At 40.4% G+C, this 16118-nt stretch overlaps 1 non-coding gene across 1 annotated transcript; it reads left to right on the forward strand.

Annotated features, from left to right (window-relative positions):
- Positions 1-15431: 15431 nt before the first annotated feature.
- On the forward strand, positions 15432-15535 carry LOC148555787 (small nucleolar RNA R71). Its single transcript, XR_015887830.1, has one exon. It is a non-coding gene; the product is annotated as a small nucleolar RNA R71 (small nucleolar RNA).
- The last annotated feature ends 583 nt before the right edge of the window (positions 15536-16118 follow it).

Raw genomic sequence — 16118 nt, forward strand, 5'->3', positions numbered from 1 at the left:
GTTCAACTCATCATTTGGTCAAACAAAATTTTATGGGATATCACCCACCATCACCAATCTCTAATGATGGCTGGGGATATCACCAAGAAACTTCAAATTCCGGGCACTCCAATTCATGGAGCTATGCTTCAGAACCACAAGATGAGAAAGAAAATCATATGGGATATTTCCCTCCACCACAAAATGATGCAAGTCATGATTCTAATGGTGGCTGGGAAGGGAATTCTAGTGCTCCATATGATATTCATCCAGAGATATCATCACTTGACCATACTTCAACCGAAAGCCCCTTTTCAAAACTCACCACCCACACAAACTCCCATGAACCACTCATGGGTTTCAGAATTTGAGTCTAAGTTCAACAGAATGGCGGAGGAATATCAACAATCCCGGAGGGAACTAGAAATCCTTTCTCAGGAGACAGATAAGCAATTGGAGGACACAGATAAACGCTTAGAACTACTAAGCAAGGAAAATGAAGACCAATTGATGGATGTGAAGGATAAAGTGGAAGAGCAAGATAAGGAGGCCACTGCATCAAGTGAACTTTCAATGAAGAATGAGGTGGTTGAACCTGAAACTGCACTTGAGATGACAAGAGAACATGAAAACTCACAACTCTCACAAACCTCCCTGGACCAAAATGCCTCAACATCTGAATCCATGATTGAAAGGTATGACGAGGAGATGAAGAAATGTTGGGAAGATCGACAAACCTCCCCCATGATAGAGCGAATGAAACAAATGTTGGGTGTAAAAGAGGAAGTGGAGGAGCAAGAAAGTGAAGAAGTCATTCCAAACTCAAGTGAGGCAGAGAAGTACATAAAGGAGGAGTTCATGGAACCACCAATACAAAAGGCTCTGGATGAATACAAAACTCCAACAATCACACAACCACCAAAACATGGATTCAAAGAAGTGAAGGCAATTGACAAAAGCACCGAAAAGAGGATTGTGACCAAACTACCAAGGACAACATTCAAGAGAAGGTCAACCACAAGCAATCCAACCCCTGGACCAATAGCAAGCAAGCTCAATCAAGCCATGTACAAATGAAAGCTTGCTGAGGAGAGACCAAGACAAGGGGTAATAGCTGAATCTTCTCCTCCTTTGAAGTCATTTCTCTTAACAAATTGGAAGAAGAGGAAGAAAGTAAAGAACAGGTAGACAGTAGGTACAATTCTTCTCCTTGCTTTGTTTAAATTTCAATAAATTGGCATATGATTACATTCTAAGTTTGGTGTTGCCCTGCAACAAACTGTTTTCCATCTTCATGGATGATTGCATCAATTTTACATGAAAGTGACACACCAAGATTCTAAGTTTGGTGTGCCACCTATTTTTCTATGCAATTCAATCCAGCAACATCACTTGTCTGCATAATCATATTGCCTTTTACAGTGTTATTTTTCTTCTTAGTTGGATAATTTTTGTTTTCCCTTTGTTTCATTTATTTACTTGTTTTTAATGCTTTCCTTCATTAACTGTTTTTGTTAATACATCACCAAGACATCCTTATTCATAACAGACTCTTCATTTGGTGATTGTATTTAACATATAACAGTTTCTTTTGTTTAGTTTTAGTTTAAATAAATTGACATAGGATTGCATTCTAAGTTTGGTGTTGCTATGCAACACAGTTTGCTTCAAATCTTTACTGGATACTTGCATTAATTCCAAGTGAAAGTGTCACACTAAGTTTGGTGTGCCACTTATCTTTTATGCAAAGTATTATGCTCACCTTCTTAAGCTTGCAATCACAATGTCTCTGTCTCTTGTGCCTTGATTATTATCTTTAATTTTGCTTGCTTGAAACACATGTACTACTAACATTCCTTGTGAAAGACATTCATGATCCATCTTAGCCCCATAGCCACGGTTCTAATAGTTGCTTGAGGATGAGCAAGCATTCTGAGTTTGGTATGGGAAGGAGGAGAATGGGAGGAAAATGACAGCAATAGAGAAGATGAACTACAAGGTTGTAAAGTTCCTTTTCCTCTCATTTGTTTCAAGCACTATGAACTGCATGATTGTCTTTACCTTCTCTGTATGCATGTGTGTATGAAAAGGCATAGTTTGATTTTTAATTTGCAACATGGTGCTGTGTCATTATGAATACCAACTTGAGTTTTGTGAATTCCAAAGCAGTAAAGCATCATGATCATAAACAAACAAGGAACTAAAGAAGAGTTTAGCATGTGCATACAAGTATTGGAAAGCTAGTATGATTAATTGTTGCTCAATTGCATTGGATTTTATTTAATTGAAGTTTTCATCTAGTACATTTTGTGAAATCTTTTAAAATCATGAAAACCTTGAAGAAGCAAATGCAAAATAAAGCAAGAAAAGAAAAAGGGAAAGAATGAGAAAGCTGAAGGCTCTGAGTACCAATGGCAATTTATTTGCTAAGTACTTGTGGTGTTTATGTATCAAGCCAAATGCTTGAAAACAAAACACTTAGAAGTCAAGGCTAGGCTCAAAGTGCAAAAGCACTCCCTCAAAGCTCAAGGCTCTGAGCATCAATGATTAGAGAGTTAAGAAAAGAAAAGAAAAATGAGCTTAATGAAGTCCTCTAATCAAATGCTTGTGGTGCTTATGTATCAAGTGGTAATACTTGAAAACAAAGCATTTAGAAGTCGTAGCTTTGTTATCAACTCATGGGGCAAAGCACCCAAAAGGAGAAGCTAAATAAAAAAATCAAAAGCTTGTTTCAAGGAAGAAATATAAAAGAAAGATTTCATAATATGAGCTAGATGGAAGCATCAATCATTTACATTTCTTTTGTGATTGTAGCATGCTTAGAAAAGTAGCTTACCATGAACATTGAGTTGCTATTCTTCTTACCTTGGATTGTCAATCTTTATTGCATGATTCTTTTCTTGCTTGGGGACAAGCAAGCTTTAAGTTTGGTGTTGTGATGACAAGTCATCTTAGCCTATTTTAACTAGCCTTTTTCTTTTGTTTTCAATTGAATTATGCACTTTCTTGAGCCATAAGCAAGCCAATTGGGTAGATTTTCATGTTTCCTTTGATTTAATCAACCATGTATGAATTCATGCTATTTCATGAGGTTTTGTGCTATATTTGTTGCATATTATGAAAGAATGAATATCTCATGATTTTGAGCATAGCTTTGATGAGTTTGGTTGATTAATGATAGGTGAAGAAAGCTTGGAGAAAGGTTGAAGCAAAGAGGAATGGCTAGGAGTGAAGAGAGAACAATGGAATAAGTGAAATTGAACCAGGAAGCAAGAAGTTAGCCCCAACGTTAGCCCCCTAACTTGGAGGCTAACGTTGGAACTTGAAATTTCCTCCCTGGCCATCCCACGTTTGCGCCAACGTTAGCCCCCTAACTTGGAGGCTAACGTTGGCACATGAATTACAAAGGGGGAAGGGCCAACGTTTGCGCCAACGTTAGCCCCCTAACTTGGAGGCTAACGTTGGCGCCACACACCACAAGGCATACAAGGGGTATACTTCCAACAAGAATAACATGAGCTACAGAGCTCCAAATGAGGTGATTCAAGAAGCATTGGAAAGTAGGAATCAAGAGCTTTCCAAGCATATATGGCACTAACGCCCTGCAATCGCGAGTTAGGAGCTCGTCACAGTCATTCAATCATTGAATCCTACTCGGAATACCACAGACAAGGTTTAGACCTTCCGGATTCTCTTGAATGCCGCCATCATTCTAGCTTACGCCACGAAGATTCCGGTTAGGAGATCTAAGAGATACTCATTCTAGCTTATTTCATGTAGAACAGAAGTGTTTGTCAGGCACGCATTCATAAGGGAGAAGGATGATGAGCGTCACACATAATCATCACCTTCATCACGTTCTTAGGTGCGAATGGATATCTTAGAAGCGAAATAAGAAGAATTGAATAGAAAACAGTAGTACTTTGCATTAATCTTTGAGGAACAGCAGAGCTCCACACCTTAATCTATGGAGTGTAGAAACTCTACCGTTAAAAATACATAAGTGAAGGTCCAGGCATGGCCGAGATGGCCAGCCCCCTAAAACGTGATCAAAGGATCATAAGGTAATCCAAAGATGCCTAATACAATAGTAAGAGGTCCTATTTATAATAAACTAGCTACTAGGGTTTACATGAGTAAGTATTTGATGTATAAATCCACTTCCGGGGCCCACATGGTGTGTGTTTGGGCTGAGCTTAAGTGTTGCACGTGCAGAGGCCATTTGTGGAGTTGAACGCCAGTTTTTGTGCCAGTTTGGGCGTTCAACTCTGGTTTTGGATCCTTTTCTGGCGCTGGACGCCAGATTTGGGTAGAAAGCTGGCGTTGAACGCCAGTTTACGTTATCAATTCATGGCCAAAGTATGGACTATTATATATTGCTGGAAAGCCCTGGATGTCTACTTTCCAACGCAATTGGAAGCGCGCCAGTTTGAGTTCTGTAGCTCCAGAAAATCCACTTTGAGTGCAGGGAGGTCAGAATCCAACAGCATCAGCAGTCCTTTTTCAACCTCTGAATCTGATTTCTGCTCAAGTCCCTCAATTTCAGCCAGAAAATACCTGAAATCACAGAAAAACACACAAACTCATAGTAAAGTCCAGAAATGTGAATTTAACACAAAATCTATTAAAAACATCCCTAAAAGTAACTAGATCCTACTAAAAACATACTAAAAACAATGTCAAAAAGCGTATAAATTATCCGCTCATCAGGCATTCATTCAGAAGACAAAAAGCATTGCCACCACATATAAATAATTAGAATTTTCCTTATTAAAAACTCGAAAAAATATTGCCTCCTTATTCTAAAAATCTGCTATTTTATTCGTGTTTGATGATGATGAGAAAAATAAATTATAGCTTAATTGGAGATAAAATCAAAATAGAGATACTAATTACTACTACTCATATATAACTTCTAAGGTAAATTTCTAATAAGAACAATTATCACAGAGTTAAGGCTAAGATTAGAACTCAACAACCTTGGATTTGGGAGGTGGATGCCTCTTTAGTCTGTGGAGTGCTTGGCCCTTCAAGAGATAGCTTCTGGCGCTTCAGTTCCTTCAGTTCACGCCCTTGCTCTTCTTGTTCTCTAAGCAATTTGCAGAGCATGCTGTTTTGATTTTGCTGCTCTTTGTTTAGTTGATCCACAGCTTCTTGCAACTTGGTGACAGATGTTTCTAGGCGCTCCTAGTATTCAATTTGAGGGATTTCTGGGAGGAACTCCTGTGCTCTCCTCTTGATGGGGTCGTCCTGCACTTGTTGTCCTTCCATAGACTTTTTGGTGATTGGTTGCTCAACTGGGATGTACTCATCTACTCCCATTTTTATCCCAGCATCTTTACATAACAGAGAGACCAAGCTTGGATAAGCCAATCTGGCATCTTTGGAGTTCTTGTTTGCAATTTTGTAAAGCTCACAAGCAATTAGCTGATGAACTTCCACTTCTTTTTCCAGCATAATGCAATGAATCATCACTGCTCTTCTGATGGTGACCTCAGAGCGGTTGCTAGTGGGCAGTATAGAGCGCCCAATGAAGTCCAGCTAGCCTCTGGCGACTGGTTTGAGATCTCCTCTTTTGAGTTGGTTTGGGGCACCCTTTGTGTTGGTTGTCCATTTGTCTCTTGGGAGACATATGTCCTCTAGGATTTTGTCCAAACTCAGGTTTGATCTCATCATTCTCCTATTAAAGGAGTTTGGGTCATCTTGCGGTTGAGGCAGCTTGAAGATCTCCCTTAATTTGTCAGGGTGGGTGTGAACAATCTTCCCTTCTGACCAGAGTTCTATAGTCATAGAATGCGGTTCCCGCTATTCTCTGCCTATCCGTCTACAATAAATTTGCATAGAATTCTTGAACCATGTTTCTTTCCACCTTTGTTTCAGGATTAGCTAGGACTTCCCAGCTCCTGTTTCAAATTTTCTCTTGTATCTTTGAATATTCGTCTTCTTTCAGATCGAATTTAACTTCCGGGATCACTAACCTTAGACCCATTATTTTGTAGTAATGGTCTGAATGTTCTTTGGTTAAGATCTTCCCTTGATTCCAAAGTGGTTTTGGAATATTCTCTTTCTTGCCTCTTGAGTTGGTTTGTTTTCTTTTAGGTGCCATGATCTTAGTGGGTATTGGCTTAGTGATCACGGATAAACACACCAAACTTAGAGGTTTGCTTGTCCTCAAGCAAAAGAAAAAAAAGGAGAGGGATAGAGGGAGAGCCAAGTTCGAATTTTGGAGGAGAGGGGGAGAGACCAAACTAACATTTAAAGGGAGGGGGTGGGTTTCGAAAATTTTGAAGAAGATATGATAAAAGATATGATTTGTAAAAGATAAGTATGATAGGAAAATGATGCACTTTAAAATTTAAAAGATATAAATAATATGAAAGATATTTGAAAAAGATAGCTTTGTTTTGAAAAAGATGTTGTGAAGATTTGAAAAAGATATTGAGGAGTTGAAAAGATTTTAGAAGGAAAAGAGATAGATTTGTTTTGAAAAAGATTTGAAAAGAATTTGAAGAGGATTTAAAAAAAGGTTTATGTTTAGAATTAACATACATTTGATATCTTTTGAAAAAGGATTTGAAAAATTAGGATTTGTAATATGTTTATGCAAGAAATCATGAATTGAAACATGAAAATTGAAAAAAATTTGAAGTGAAAACAAAATTGCCTACGCCCCACAATCCTGGTGTTAAACGCCCAACTACTGCATGTTTTGGGCGTTTAACACCCAACTGGTGCTTGGTATGGGCGTTTAACGCCCAGTTGTTGCTTCTAGCTGGCGTTAAACGCCAGAAACTCCTTTGTCACTGGGCTTTTTTCTGAATGCCCAGGATGCTGTAAATCTGGCGTTAAAGGCCCAGAAGCTGCTTCTTTCTGGCGTTTAACGCCCAGATGGCTCAGTAAATGCTCCTTTTGGGCGTTTAACGCCCAAAACAGCTCTTACTGGCTTTTTCGCACCAGTGAGCTTCATTTTGCTGTTTTGTGCTCTGAATCCTTTTGTACCCATGTGAACTTATGCAATTCATTCTTTACCTTGAAGATTATTAATATTGAAATTAAAAATAAATAAAATGAAGAATAGAATAAAATAAAATAACAGAAAGAGTTTTGCTAATGGCTGGGTTGCCTCCCAGCAAGCGCTTCTTTATTGTCTTTAGCTGGACCTTGCTGAGCTTTTTAATCTAGCCTCAGCCTTGAGCATTCTTGCTCAACATTGCCTTCAACATAATGCTTGATTCTCTGTCCATTAACAATGAACTTCTTATTAGAATCAATGTCTTGAAGCTCCATATAGCCATATAGTGACACACTTGTAATCACATATGGTCCCCTCCACCGGGATTTCAGTTTCCTGGGGAATAGCCTGAGCCTAGAGTTAAACAGCAGAACCTTCTGTCCTGGTTTAAAGACTCTAGATGACAGCTTTCAGTCATGCCATCTTTTCACTTTCTCTTTGTAAAGCTTGGCATTTTCGAAAGCAGTGAGTTTGAATTCCTCTAGCTCATTCAGCTGGAGCAATCTTTTTTCTCCAGCAAATTTGGCATCAAAGTTTTGGAATCTGGTTGCCCAGTAGGCTTTGTACTCCAGTTCCTTGGGCAGATGACAGGCGTTACCATACACAAGCTGGTATGGAGAGGTCCCTATAGGAGTCTTGAATGCTGTTCTGTACGCCCACAGAGCATCATCCAAGCTTCTTGCCTAATCCTTTCTACGGGTACTTACAGTCTGTTCCAGGATTCTTTTTAGTTCTCTGTTAGAGACTTCAGCTTGCCCATTTGTCTGTGGATGATATGGAGTTGCCACCTTGTGGCTAATTCCATACCGGACCATGGCAGAGTAAAGCTGTTTGTTGCAGAAGTGGGTGCCCCCATCACTGATTAGTACTCTAGGGACACTAAACCTGCTGAAGATATGTTTCTGGAGGAACTTCAGCACTGTCTTAGTATCATTAGTGGGTGTGGCAACGGCCTCTACCCATTTGGATACATAGTCGACTGCCACCAGAATATAAGTGTTTGAGTTTGATGGAGGGAAAGGCCCCACGAAGTCAATACCCCATACATCAAACAACTCAATCTCCAAGATTCCTTGTTGAGGCATGGCGTAACCATGAGGCAGATTACTAGCTCTCTGGCAACTGTCACAGTTACGTACAAACTCTCGGAAATCCCTATAGATGGTAGGCCAGTAGAAACCATATTGGAGAACCTTGGTGGCTGTTCGCTCACCTCCGAAATGGCCTCCATATTGTGATCCATGGCAATACCATAAGATCTTCTGTGCTTCTTCTCTAGGTACACACCTACGGATTATTCCATCTGCATATCTCTTAAAGAGATAGGATTCATCCCACAAGTAGTACTTTGCATCAGTAATTAATTTTTTCTTTTGTTGCCTGTTGTATTCCTTGGGTATGAACCTTGTAGCTTTATAGTTTGCAATGTTTGCAAACCATGGTATTTCCTGAATGGCGAACAAATGCTCATCCGGAAAGGACTCAGAGATCTCAATAGAGGGAAAGAACGCCCCTTGTACTGGTTCTATCCGGGACAGATGATCAGCCACTTGGTTTTCTGTCCCTTTTCTGTCTCTTATTTCTATATCAAAATCTTGCAGAAGCAACACCAATCTTATGAGCCAGGGTTTTGAATCCTGTTTTTTAAGTAGATATTTAAGAGCAGCATAGTCAGTGTACACAATCACTTTTGATCCTACTAAGTATGATCTAAATTTGTCAATGGCATAAACCACTGCAAGCAATTCTTTTTTTGTGGTTGTGTAATTTTTCTGGGCGTTATTTAAAACACGGCTAGCATAATAAATGACATGCAGAAGCTTGTCGTGCCTCTGCCCCAATACTACACCAATGGCATGATCACTGGCATCACACATTAATTCAAATGGTAATATCCAGTCTGGTGCAGAAATAACTAGTGCTGTGACCAGCTTAGCTTTCAGAGTTTCAAACACCTGCAGACACTCTGTGTCAAACACAAATGGCGTGTCAGCAGCTAGTAGATTGCTTAGAGCTTTTGCGATTTTTGAAAAATCTTTTATAAACCTCCTATAGAATTCTGCATGCCCCAGAAAGTTTCTGATTGCCTTAACAAATTGTAAATCACACTTTTTATAACACGTACCACTAACCAGCAAGTGCACTGGGTCGTCCAAGTAATACCTTACGTGAGTAAGGGTCGATCCCACGGAGATTGTCGGCTTGAAGCAAGCTATGGTTATTTTGTAATTCTTAGTGAGGAAATATCATAAAATAGGGTCTTGAAAGGAAACTTATTACTTTAACCAAGCAAAACATACATGCAAACAATTATTATCATGCAATCTATCCTATCTAACAAAAGAAAAACTATAAATGTTGGTGTTAAGAGAGAGAAGTTACCTCCGAAAGTCAAGGACTAACCTCCCCATACTTAAGGCTTGGCACGGTCCTCCGTGCCATCAGTAAGGAGCAAGGGAGGGCTGGAAGCGTCGCCTCTAGTGTCTGGTTTGCCTTGGCTGCCTGTGCTACTGGATAAAGGGGAGTCTGGGGTGTCCTTTGGTTCTGGAGGTGGGTGTGTACCAAGTATGAGTTCCTTTAGGTAGTCATATCGGCGCTTGTTACGGTGCTCCATTTGCTCCATTCGTCGGTCTTTCCAGTCGAGCCTCTTAAGGATCTGAAGGAACATCTGATGGGTAGATGGTGCTTGTGGTGTAGAAGGTGGTGGAGTGGAGAAGGGAGGAGGATCCAAAGATGGATCTGCAGGTCGGCTTGCAGAGGGAACTGGCGGCCTGATGTACTTTCTGTTCGGGACATACTGGTCAGCTCTAGGGATCATGACCTTCGTGTCACCTGCCCAAGAGGACACACCTACTACAGAGACTAAATCTGAAACCAAGGCGGGAAAAGGCAGGTTACCCGCTATCTGTACGTGTCCCATGGCAGCCTAGATGTGTCGGTGCAGGTTGAGGGGTTGCTCTGTCAGGATGCACCAGAGGAGGACAACCATGTCTGCTGTGAAGGTCGACTGGTGATTGCTTGGAAAGACATAGTGGGACATGATTTGTGCCGACACACGAGCCTCCATGGTGAGTGACTGGGCAGAGATGCTCTTAGGTCGAGTCCTATGCTGTCCATAGATCCACTTGCTGCCAGGTTGTGCTATGACACCAAGGATGCTATTCCAGTCGAACTGGTATGTCTGGCGCTTGAAAGAGGCCTCTTGATAGGCGTCTGGTACACGAAATCGTGATCGCACACTTTTCACACAACTCCGTCCAGCTGACCAGCAAGTGCACTGGGTCGTCCAAGTAATACCTTACGTGAGTAAGGGTCGATCCCACGGAGATTGTTGGCTTGAAGCAAGCTATGGTCATCTTTGTAAATCTCAGTCAGGCAAATTCAAATGATTTTGAGGTTTTGATAATTAAAATGTAATTAAAACATAAAATAACATAGAAATACTTCTGTAATTCATTGGTAGGTGTTTCAGATAAGCGTATGAAGATGATTTGTTCCTTCTGAACCTCTGCTTTCCTATTCCCTTCATCCAATCATTCATACTCCTTTCCATGGCAAGCTGTATGTTGGGGGATCACCGTTGTCAATGGCTACCGTCCGTCCTCTAGGTGAAAATGGTCCAAATGTGCTGTCACCGCACGGCTAATCATCTGTCGGTTCTCACTCATGTTGGAATAGGATCCATTGATTCTTTTGCGTCTGTCACTACGCCCAACACTCGCGAGTTTGAAGCTCATCACAGTCATCCCATCCCAGATCCTACTCGGAATACCACAAACAAGGTTTAGACTTTCCGAATCTCAAGAATGCTACCAATTGATTCTAGCTTATACCACAAAGACTCTGATTTCACGGAATGGAGGGCTCTGTTGTCAGGAGAGGAAACCAAGCACCGTGAATCAGGAGGCTAAGAGATACACACTCAAGCTATTGCAGATAGAACTGAAGTGGTTGTTAGGCACGTGTTCATGGGTGAGAATGATGATGAGTGTCACGGATCATCACATTCATCAGGTTGAAGTAAGAGTGAATATCTTGGAATAAGAATAAGCTTGAATTGAATAGAAAAATAATAGTACTTTGCATTAAATCATGAGGAACAGCAGAGCTCCACACCTTAATCTATGGGGTGTAGAAACTCCACCGTTGAAAATACATAAGTAATGAAGGTCCAGGCATGGCCGAATGGCTAGCCCCCAAGTCTAAGGAAAAACGTTCCAAAGATGATCAAAAAGATGAAAATACAATAGCAATAGCAAAAGGTCCTATTTATAATGAACTAGTAACCTAGGGTTTACAGAAATGAGTAGTTGATGCAGAAATCCACTTCCAGGCCCACCTGGTGTGTGTTTGGGCTGAGCATTGAAGCTTTCACATGTAGAGACCTTTTTTGGAGTTAAACGCCAGCTCTGGTGCCAGTTTGGGTGTTTAACTCCAGCTTTTATGCCAGTTCTGGCGTTTAACGCCAGAATACGGTAGAAAGTTAGAGTTTAAACGCCAGTTTGCGTTATGAAAACTCGGACAAAGTATAGACTATTATATATTTCTGGAAAGCCCAAGATGTTTACTTTCTAACGCAATTCAGAGAGCACCAATTGGCTTTCTGTATCTCGAGAAAATCTATTTTGAGTTCAGCAGGGTCAGAATCCAACAGTATCTGCAGTCCTTTTTCAGCCTCTGAATCAGATTTTTGCTCAAGTCCCTCAATTTCGGTCAGAAAATACCTGAAATCACAGAAAAACATACGAACTCGTAGTAAAGTCTAGAAATGTGATTTTTATTTAAAGACTAATAAAAATATAATAAAAAGTAACTAAAACACACTAAAAACTACCTAAAAACAATGCCAAAAAGCGTATAAATTATCCGCTCATCACAACACCAAACTTAAATTGTTGCTTGTCCCCAAGAAACTAAAAATAAAGTAGGATAAAAAGAAGATGATATACAATGAATTCCAAAATCATCTATGATGATCAGTCTTAATTAGATGAGCGGGGCTATTAGCTTTTTGCTTCTGAACAGTTTTGGCATCTCACTATATCCTTTGAAGTTCAGAATGATTGGCATCTATAGGAACTCAAAATTCAGATAGTGTTATTGATTCTCCTAGTTCAGTATGTTGATTCTTGAACATAGTTACTTTATGAGTCTTGGCCGTGACCTTAAGCATTTTGTTTTCCAGTATTACCACCGGATACATAAATGCCACAGACACATTACTGGGTGAACCTTTTCAGATTGTGACTCAGCTTTACTAGAGTCCCCAATTAGAGGTGTCTAGAGCTCTTAAGCATACTCTTTTTGCATTGAACCACAACTTTAACCGCTCAGTCTCAAGCTTTTCACTTGACACCTTCACGCCACAAGCACATGGTTAGGGACAGCTTGGTTTAGCCGCTTAGGCTAGGATTTTATTCCTTTGGGCCCTCTTATCCACTGATGCTCAAAGCCTTGGATCCTTTTTACCCTTGCCTTTTGTTTTAAAGGGTTACTGGCTTTTTCTGCTTTCTTTTTCTTTTTCTTTCTTTTTCTTTTATTTTTCACCTTTTTTTTTGCAAGCTTTGTATTCACTACTTTTTTTTCTTCAAGAATCAATTTTATGATTTTTTAGACTATCAATAATATTTCTCTTTTTTCATTATTCTTTCAAGAGCCAACAAATTTAACATTCATAAACTTCACTATCAAAAATATGCACTGTTCCTAGTGATCATGTAATAAGACACAAACATAAAGCATAGGAAACAAAAAATAGAAAATAAAGAACAAGGAAATTAAAGAACGGGTCCACCTTAGTGATGGCGGCTAGTTCTTCCTCTTGAAGATCTTATGGAGTGCTTTAGCTCCTCAATGTCACTTCCTTGCCTTTGTTGCTCCTCCCTCATGCTCTTGTTGAGGTCCATGAGTGGGCTCTCTTGTTTGCTCCATCCTCTTTCTAGTGATGGGCTTTTGAGATGAATCTCTCCATCTCACATGACTCAGAGGTGGAAGCAATTGCCTTCCCTTTCCTCTTTATAGAGGTTTCTCCGGCCTTAGGTGCCATTAATGGTTATGAAAAAACAAAAAAGCAATGCTTTTTTCACACCAAACTTAAAAGGGTTGTTCGCCCTCGAGCAAAAGAAGAAAGAAAGAAGGAGAAGAAGAAGAAATAGAGGAGATGGAGGGTAGTGAATGTGTCGGCCAAGGGGGGAAAGAAGTGTGTATTAGGGGTTGGGTTTGGGAGGAAAGAGAGATGGAGGTGATTGGTGAAGCATATTTAGGGAAGGGTGTTATTGGAAAGTTTGAAGAAGAGAGAGAGTAAGTTGAGGTAGGTGGGGATCCTATGGGGTTCACAGATCCTGAGGTGTCAAGGATTTCTCATCCCTGCTCCATTCTGGCGTGTAAATGCCTTCTGACTGCCATTCCTGGTGTTAAATGCCAGGTTGCTGCCTATTTCCGGCATTTTAACGCCAGCTTTTCTTCCTTTTCTGGCGTTAAATGCCAGCTTTGTGCCCCTTTCTGGCGTTAAATACCGGTCTGGTGCCTTTTTCTGGTGTTAAATGCCAGTCTGGTGCCCATTTCTGGCGTTAAACGCCCAGAATGGTGCCAGACTAGGGGCTTAACGCCCATTCTGCTACCCTTACTGGCGTTTAAATGCTAGTAAGCTCCTCCTCCAGGGTGTGCTGTTTTTACTACTGTTTTCGAATTCGCTTTGATTTTTGCAGTTGTTTTTGTGACTTCACATGATAAATAAAAATTAGGTTGCCTCCCAACAAGCGCTTCATTATTGTCAATAGCTTGACAGTGAGCTCTCATGGATCTTCACAGATATTCAGAGCATGGTTGGTGCCTCCCAACACCAAACATAGTGTTTGAATGTGGGGGTTCTGTTTGACTCTGCATTGAGAGAAGCTTGTCATGCTTCTTCTCCATGTGTAAAGAAGGAGATTCTTTAGCCTTAAACACAAGGTAGTCCTTATTCACTTGAAGGACCAACTCTCCTCTGTCAACATCAATCACAGCTTTTGCTGTCGCTAGGAAGGGTCTGCCAAGGATGATGGTTTCATCCATACTCTTCCCAGTGTCCAGGATTATGAAGTCAGCAGGGATGTAAATGCCTTCAACCTTTACCAAGACATCCTCTACAAGTCCATAAGCCTGTTTCCTTGAATTATCTGCCATCTCTAGTGAGATTTTTGCAGCTTGCACCTCAAGGATCCCTAGTTTCTCCGTTACAGAGAGGGGCATGAGGTTTATACTTGACCCTAGGTCACACAGAGCCTTCTCAAATGTCATGGTGCCTATGGTACAAGGTATTAAGAATTTTCCGAGGTCCGGTTTCTTCTGAGGTAATTTCTACCTAAACAAGGTACTCAGTTCATTGATGAGCAATGGAGGTTCATCCTCCGAAGTCTCATTACCAAATAACTTGGCATTCAGCTTCATGATTGCTCCAAGGTACTTAGCAACTTGCTCTTCAACAATATGTTCATCCTCTTTAGAGGAAGAATACTCATCAGAGCTCATGAATGGCAGAAGTAGGTTCAGTGGAATCTCTATGGTCTCTGTATGAGCCTCAGATTCCCTTGGTTCCTCAAAGGGGAACTTCTTTTTGTTCAGAGGACATCCCATGAGGTTTTTCTCAATAGGGATCACGTCCTCCTTACTCTCTCCAGGTTCGGCCATGTTGCTCATGGTTATGGCCTTGCACTCTCTTTTGGGATTTTCTTCTGTATTGCTTGGGAGAGTGCTAGGAGGAGTTTTAGTAATTCTCTTACTCAGCTGACCCACTTGTGCCTCCAAATTTCTAATGGAGAACCTTGCTTCAGTCATGAAACTGAGAGTGGTCTTAGATAGATTAGAGACTACAGTTGCTATGTCAGAGTGGCTCTTCTTAGAATTCTCTGTATGTTACTGAGAAGATGATGGAAAAGGTTTGTTATTGCCAAACCGTGCTCTCCCACCATTATTATTATTGAAGCCTTCATTAGGCTTCTGTTGATCCTTCGATGAGAGATTAGGATGATTCCTCCATGAAGGATTGTAGGTGTTTCCATAGGGTTCTCCCATGTAATTCACCTCTTTCATTGAATGGTTCTCAAGATCATAAGCTTCTTCTTCAGAAGATGCTTCTTTATTACTACTGGATGCAGCTTGCATTCCAGTCAGACTCTGAGAGATCATATTGACTTGCTGAGTCAATATTTTATTCTGTGCCAATATGGCATTCAGAGTATCAATCTTAAGAACTCCTTTCTTCTGAGTTGTCCCATTATTCATAGGATTCCTTTTAGAAGTGTACATGAATTGGTTATTTGCAACCATTTCAATGAGTTCCTGGGCTTCTTCAGGCGTCTTCTTCAGATGAAGAGATCCACCAGCAGAGTTATCCAATGACATCTTGGACAGTTCAGACAGATCATCATAAAATATGCATATGATGTTCCATTTTGAAAGCATGCCAGAAGGACACCTTCTGATCAATTGCTTGTATCTTTCCCAAGCTTCATAGAGGGATTCTCCTTCCTTCTGTCTGAAGGTCTGGACTTCCACTCTAAGCTTACTCAATTTTTGAGGTGGAAAGAACTTTGCCAAGAAGGCATTGACTAGCTTTTCCCAAGAGTTCAGGCTTTTTTTAGGTTGTGAGTCCAACCATGTCCTAGCTCTGTCTCTTACAGCAAATGGGAAGAGCATAATTCTGAAGACCTTAGGGTCAACCCCATGGGTCTTAATAGTGTCACAGATTTGCAAGACTTCAGCTAAAAACTGATGAGGATCTTCCAATGGAAGTCCATCATACTTGCAATTCGCTGCATTAGAGAAACTAATTGAGGCTTAAGCTCAAAGTTGTTTGCTCCAATTGCAGGAATTGAGATGCTTCTTCCATAGAAGTCAGAAGAAGGTTGATGAGCGGATAATTTATACGCTTTTTGGCATTATTTTTAGGTAGTTTTCAGTATATGTTTTAATTACTTTTTAGTATATTTTTATTAGTTTTTATTCAAAAATAATATTTCTGGACTTTACTATGAGTTTGTGTGTTTTTCTGTGATTTCAGGTATTTTCTGGCTGAAATTGAGGGACCTGAGCAAAAATCTTATTCAGAGGCTGAAAAAGGACTACAGATGCTGTTGGATTTTGACCT

This window comes from Arachis ipaensis, chromosome B6 (assembly GCF_059453495.1).
Source record: "Arachis ipaensis isolate K30076 ecotype BB chromosome B6, ASM5945349v1, whole genome shotgun sequence".
In the NCBI taxonomy this organism is placed as follows: Eukaryota; Viridiplantae; Streptophyta; class Magnoliopsida; order Fabales; family Fabaceae; genus Arachis; species Arachis ipaensis.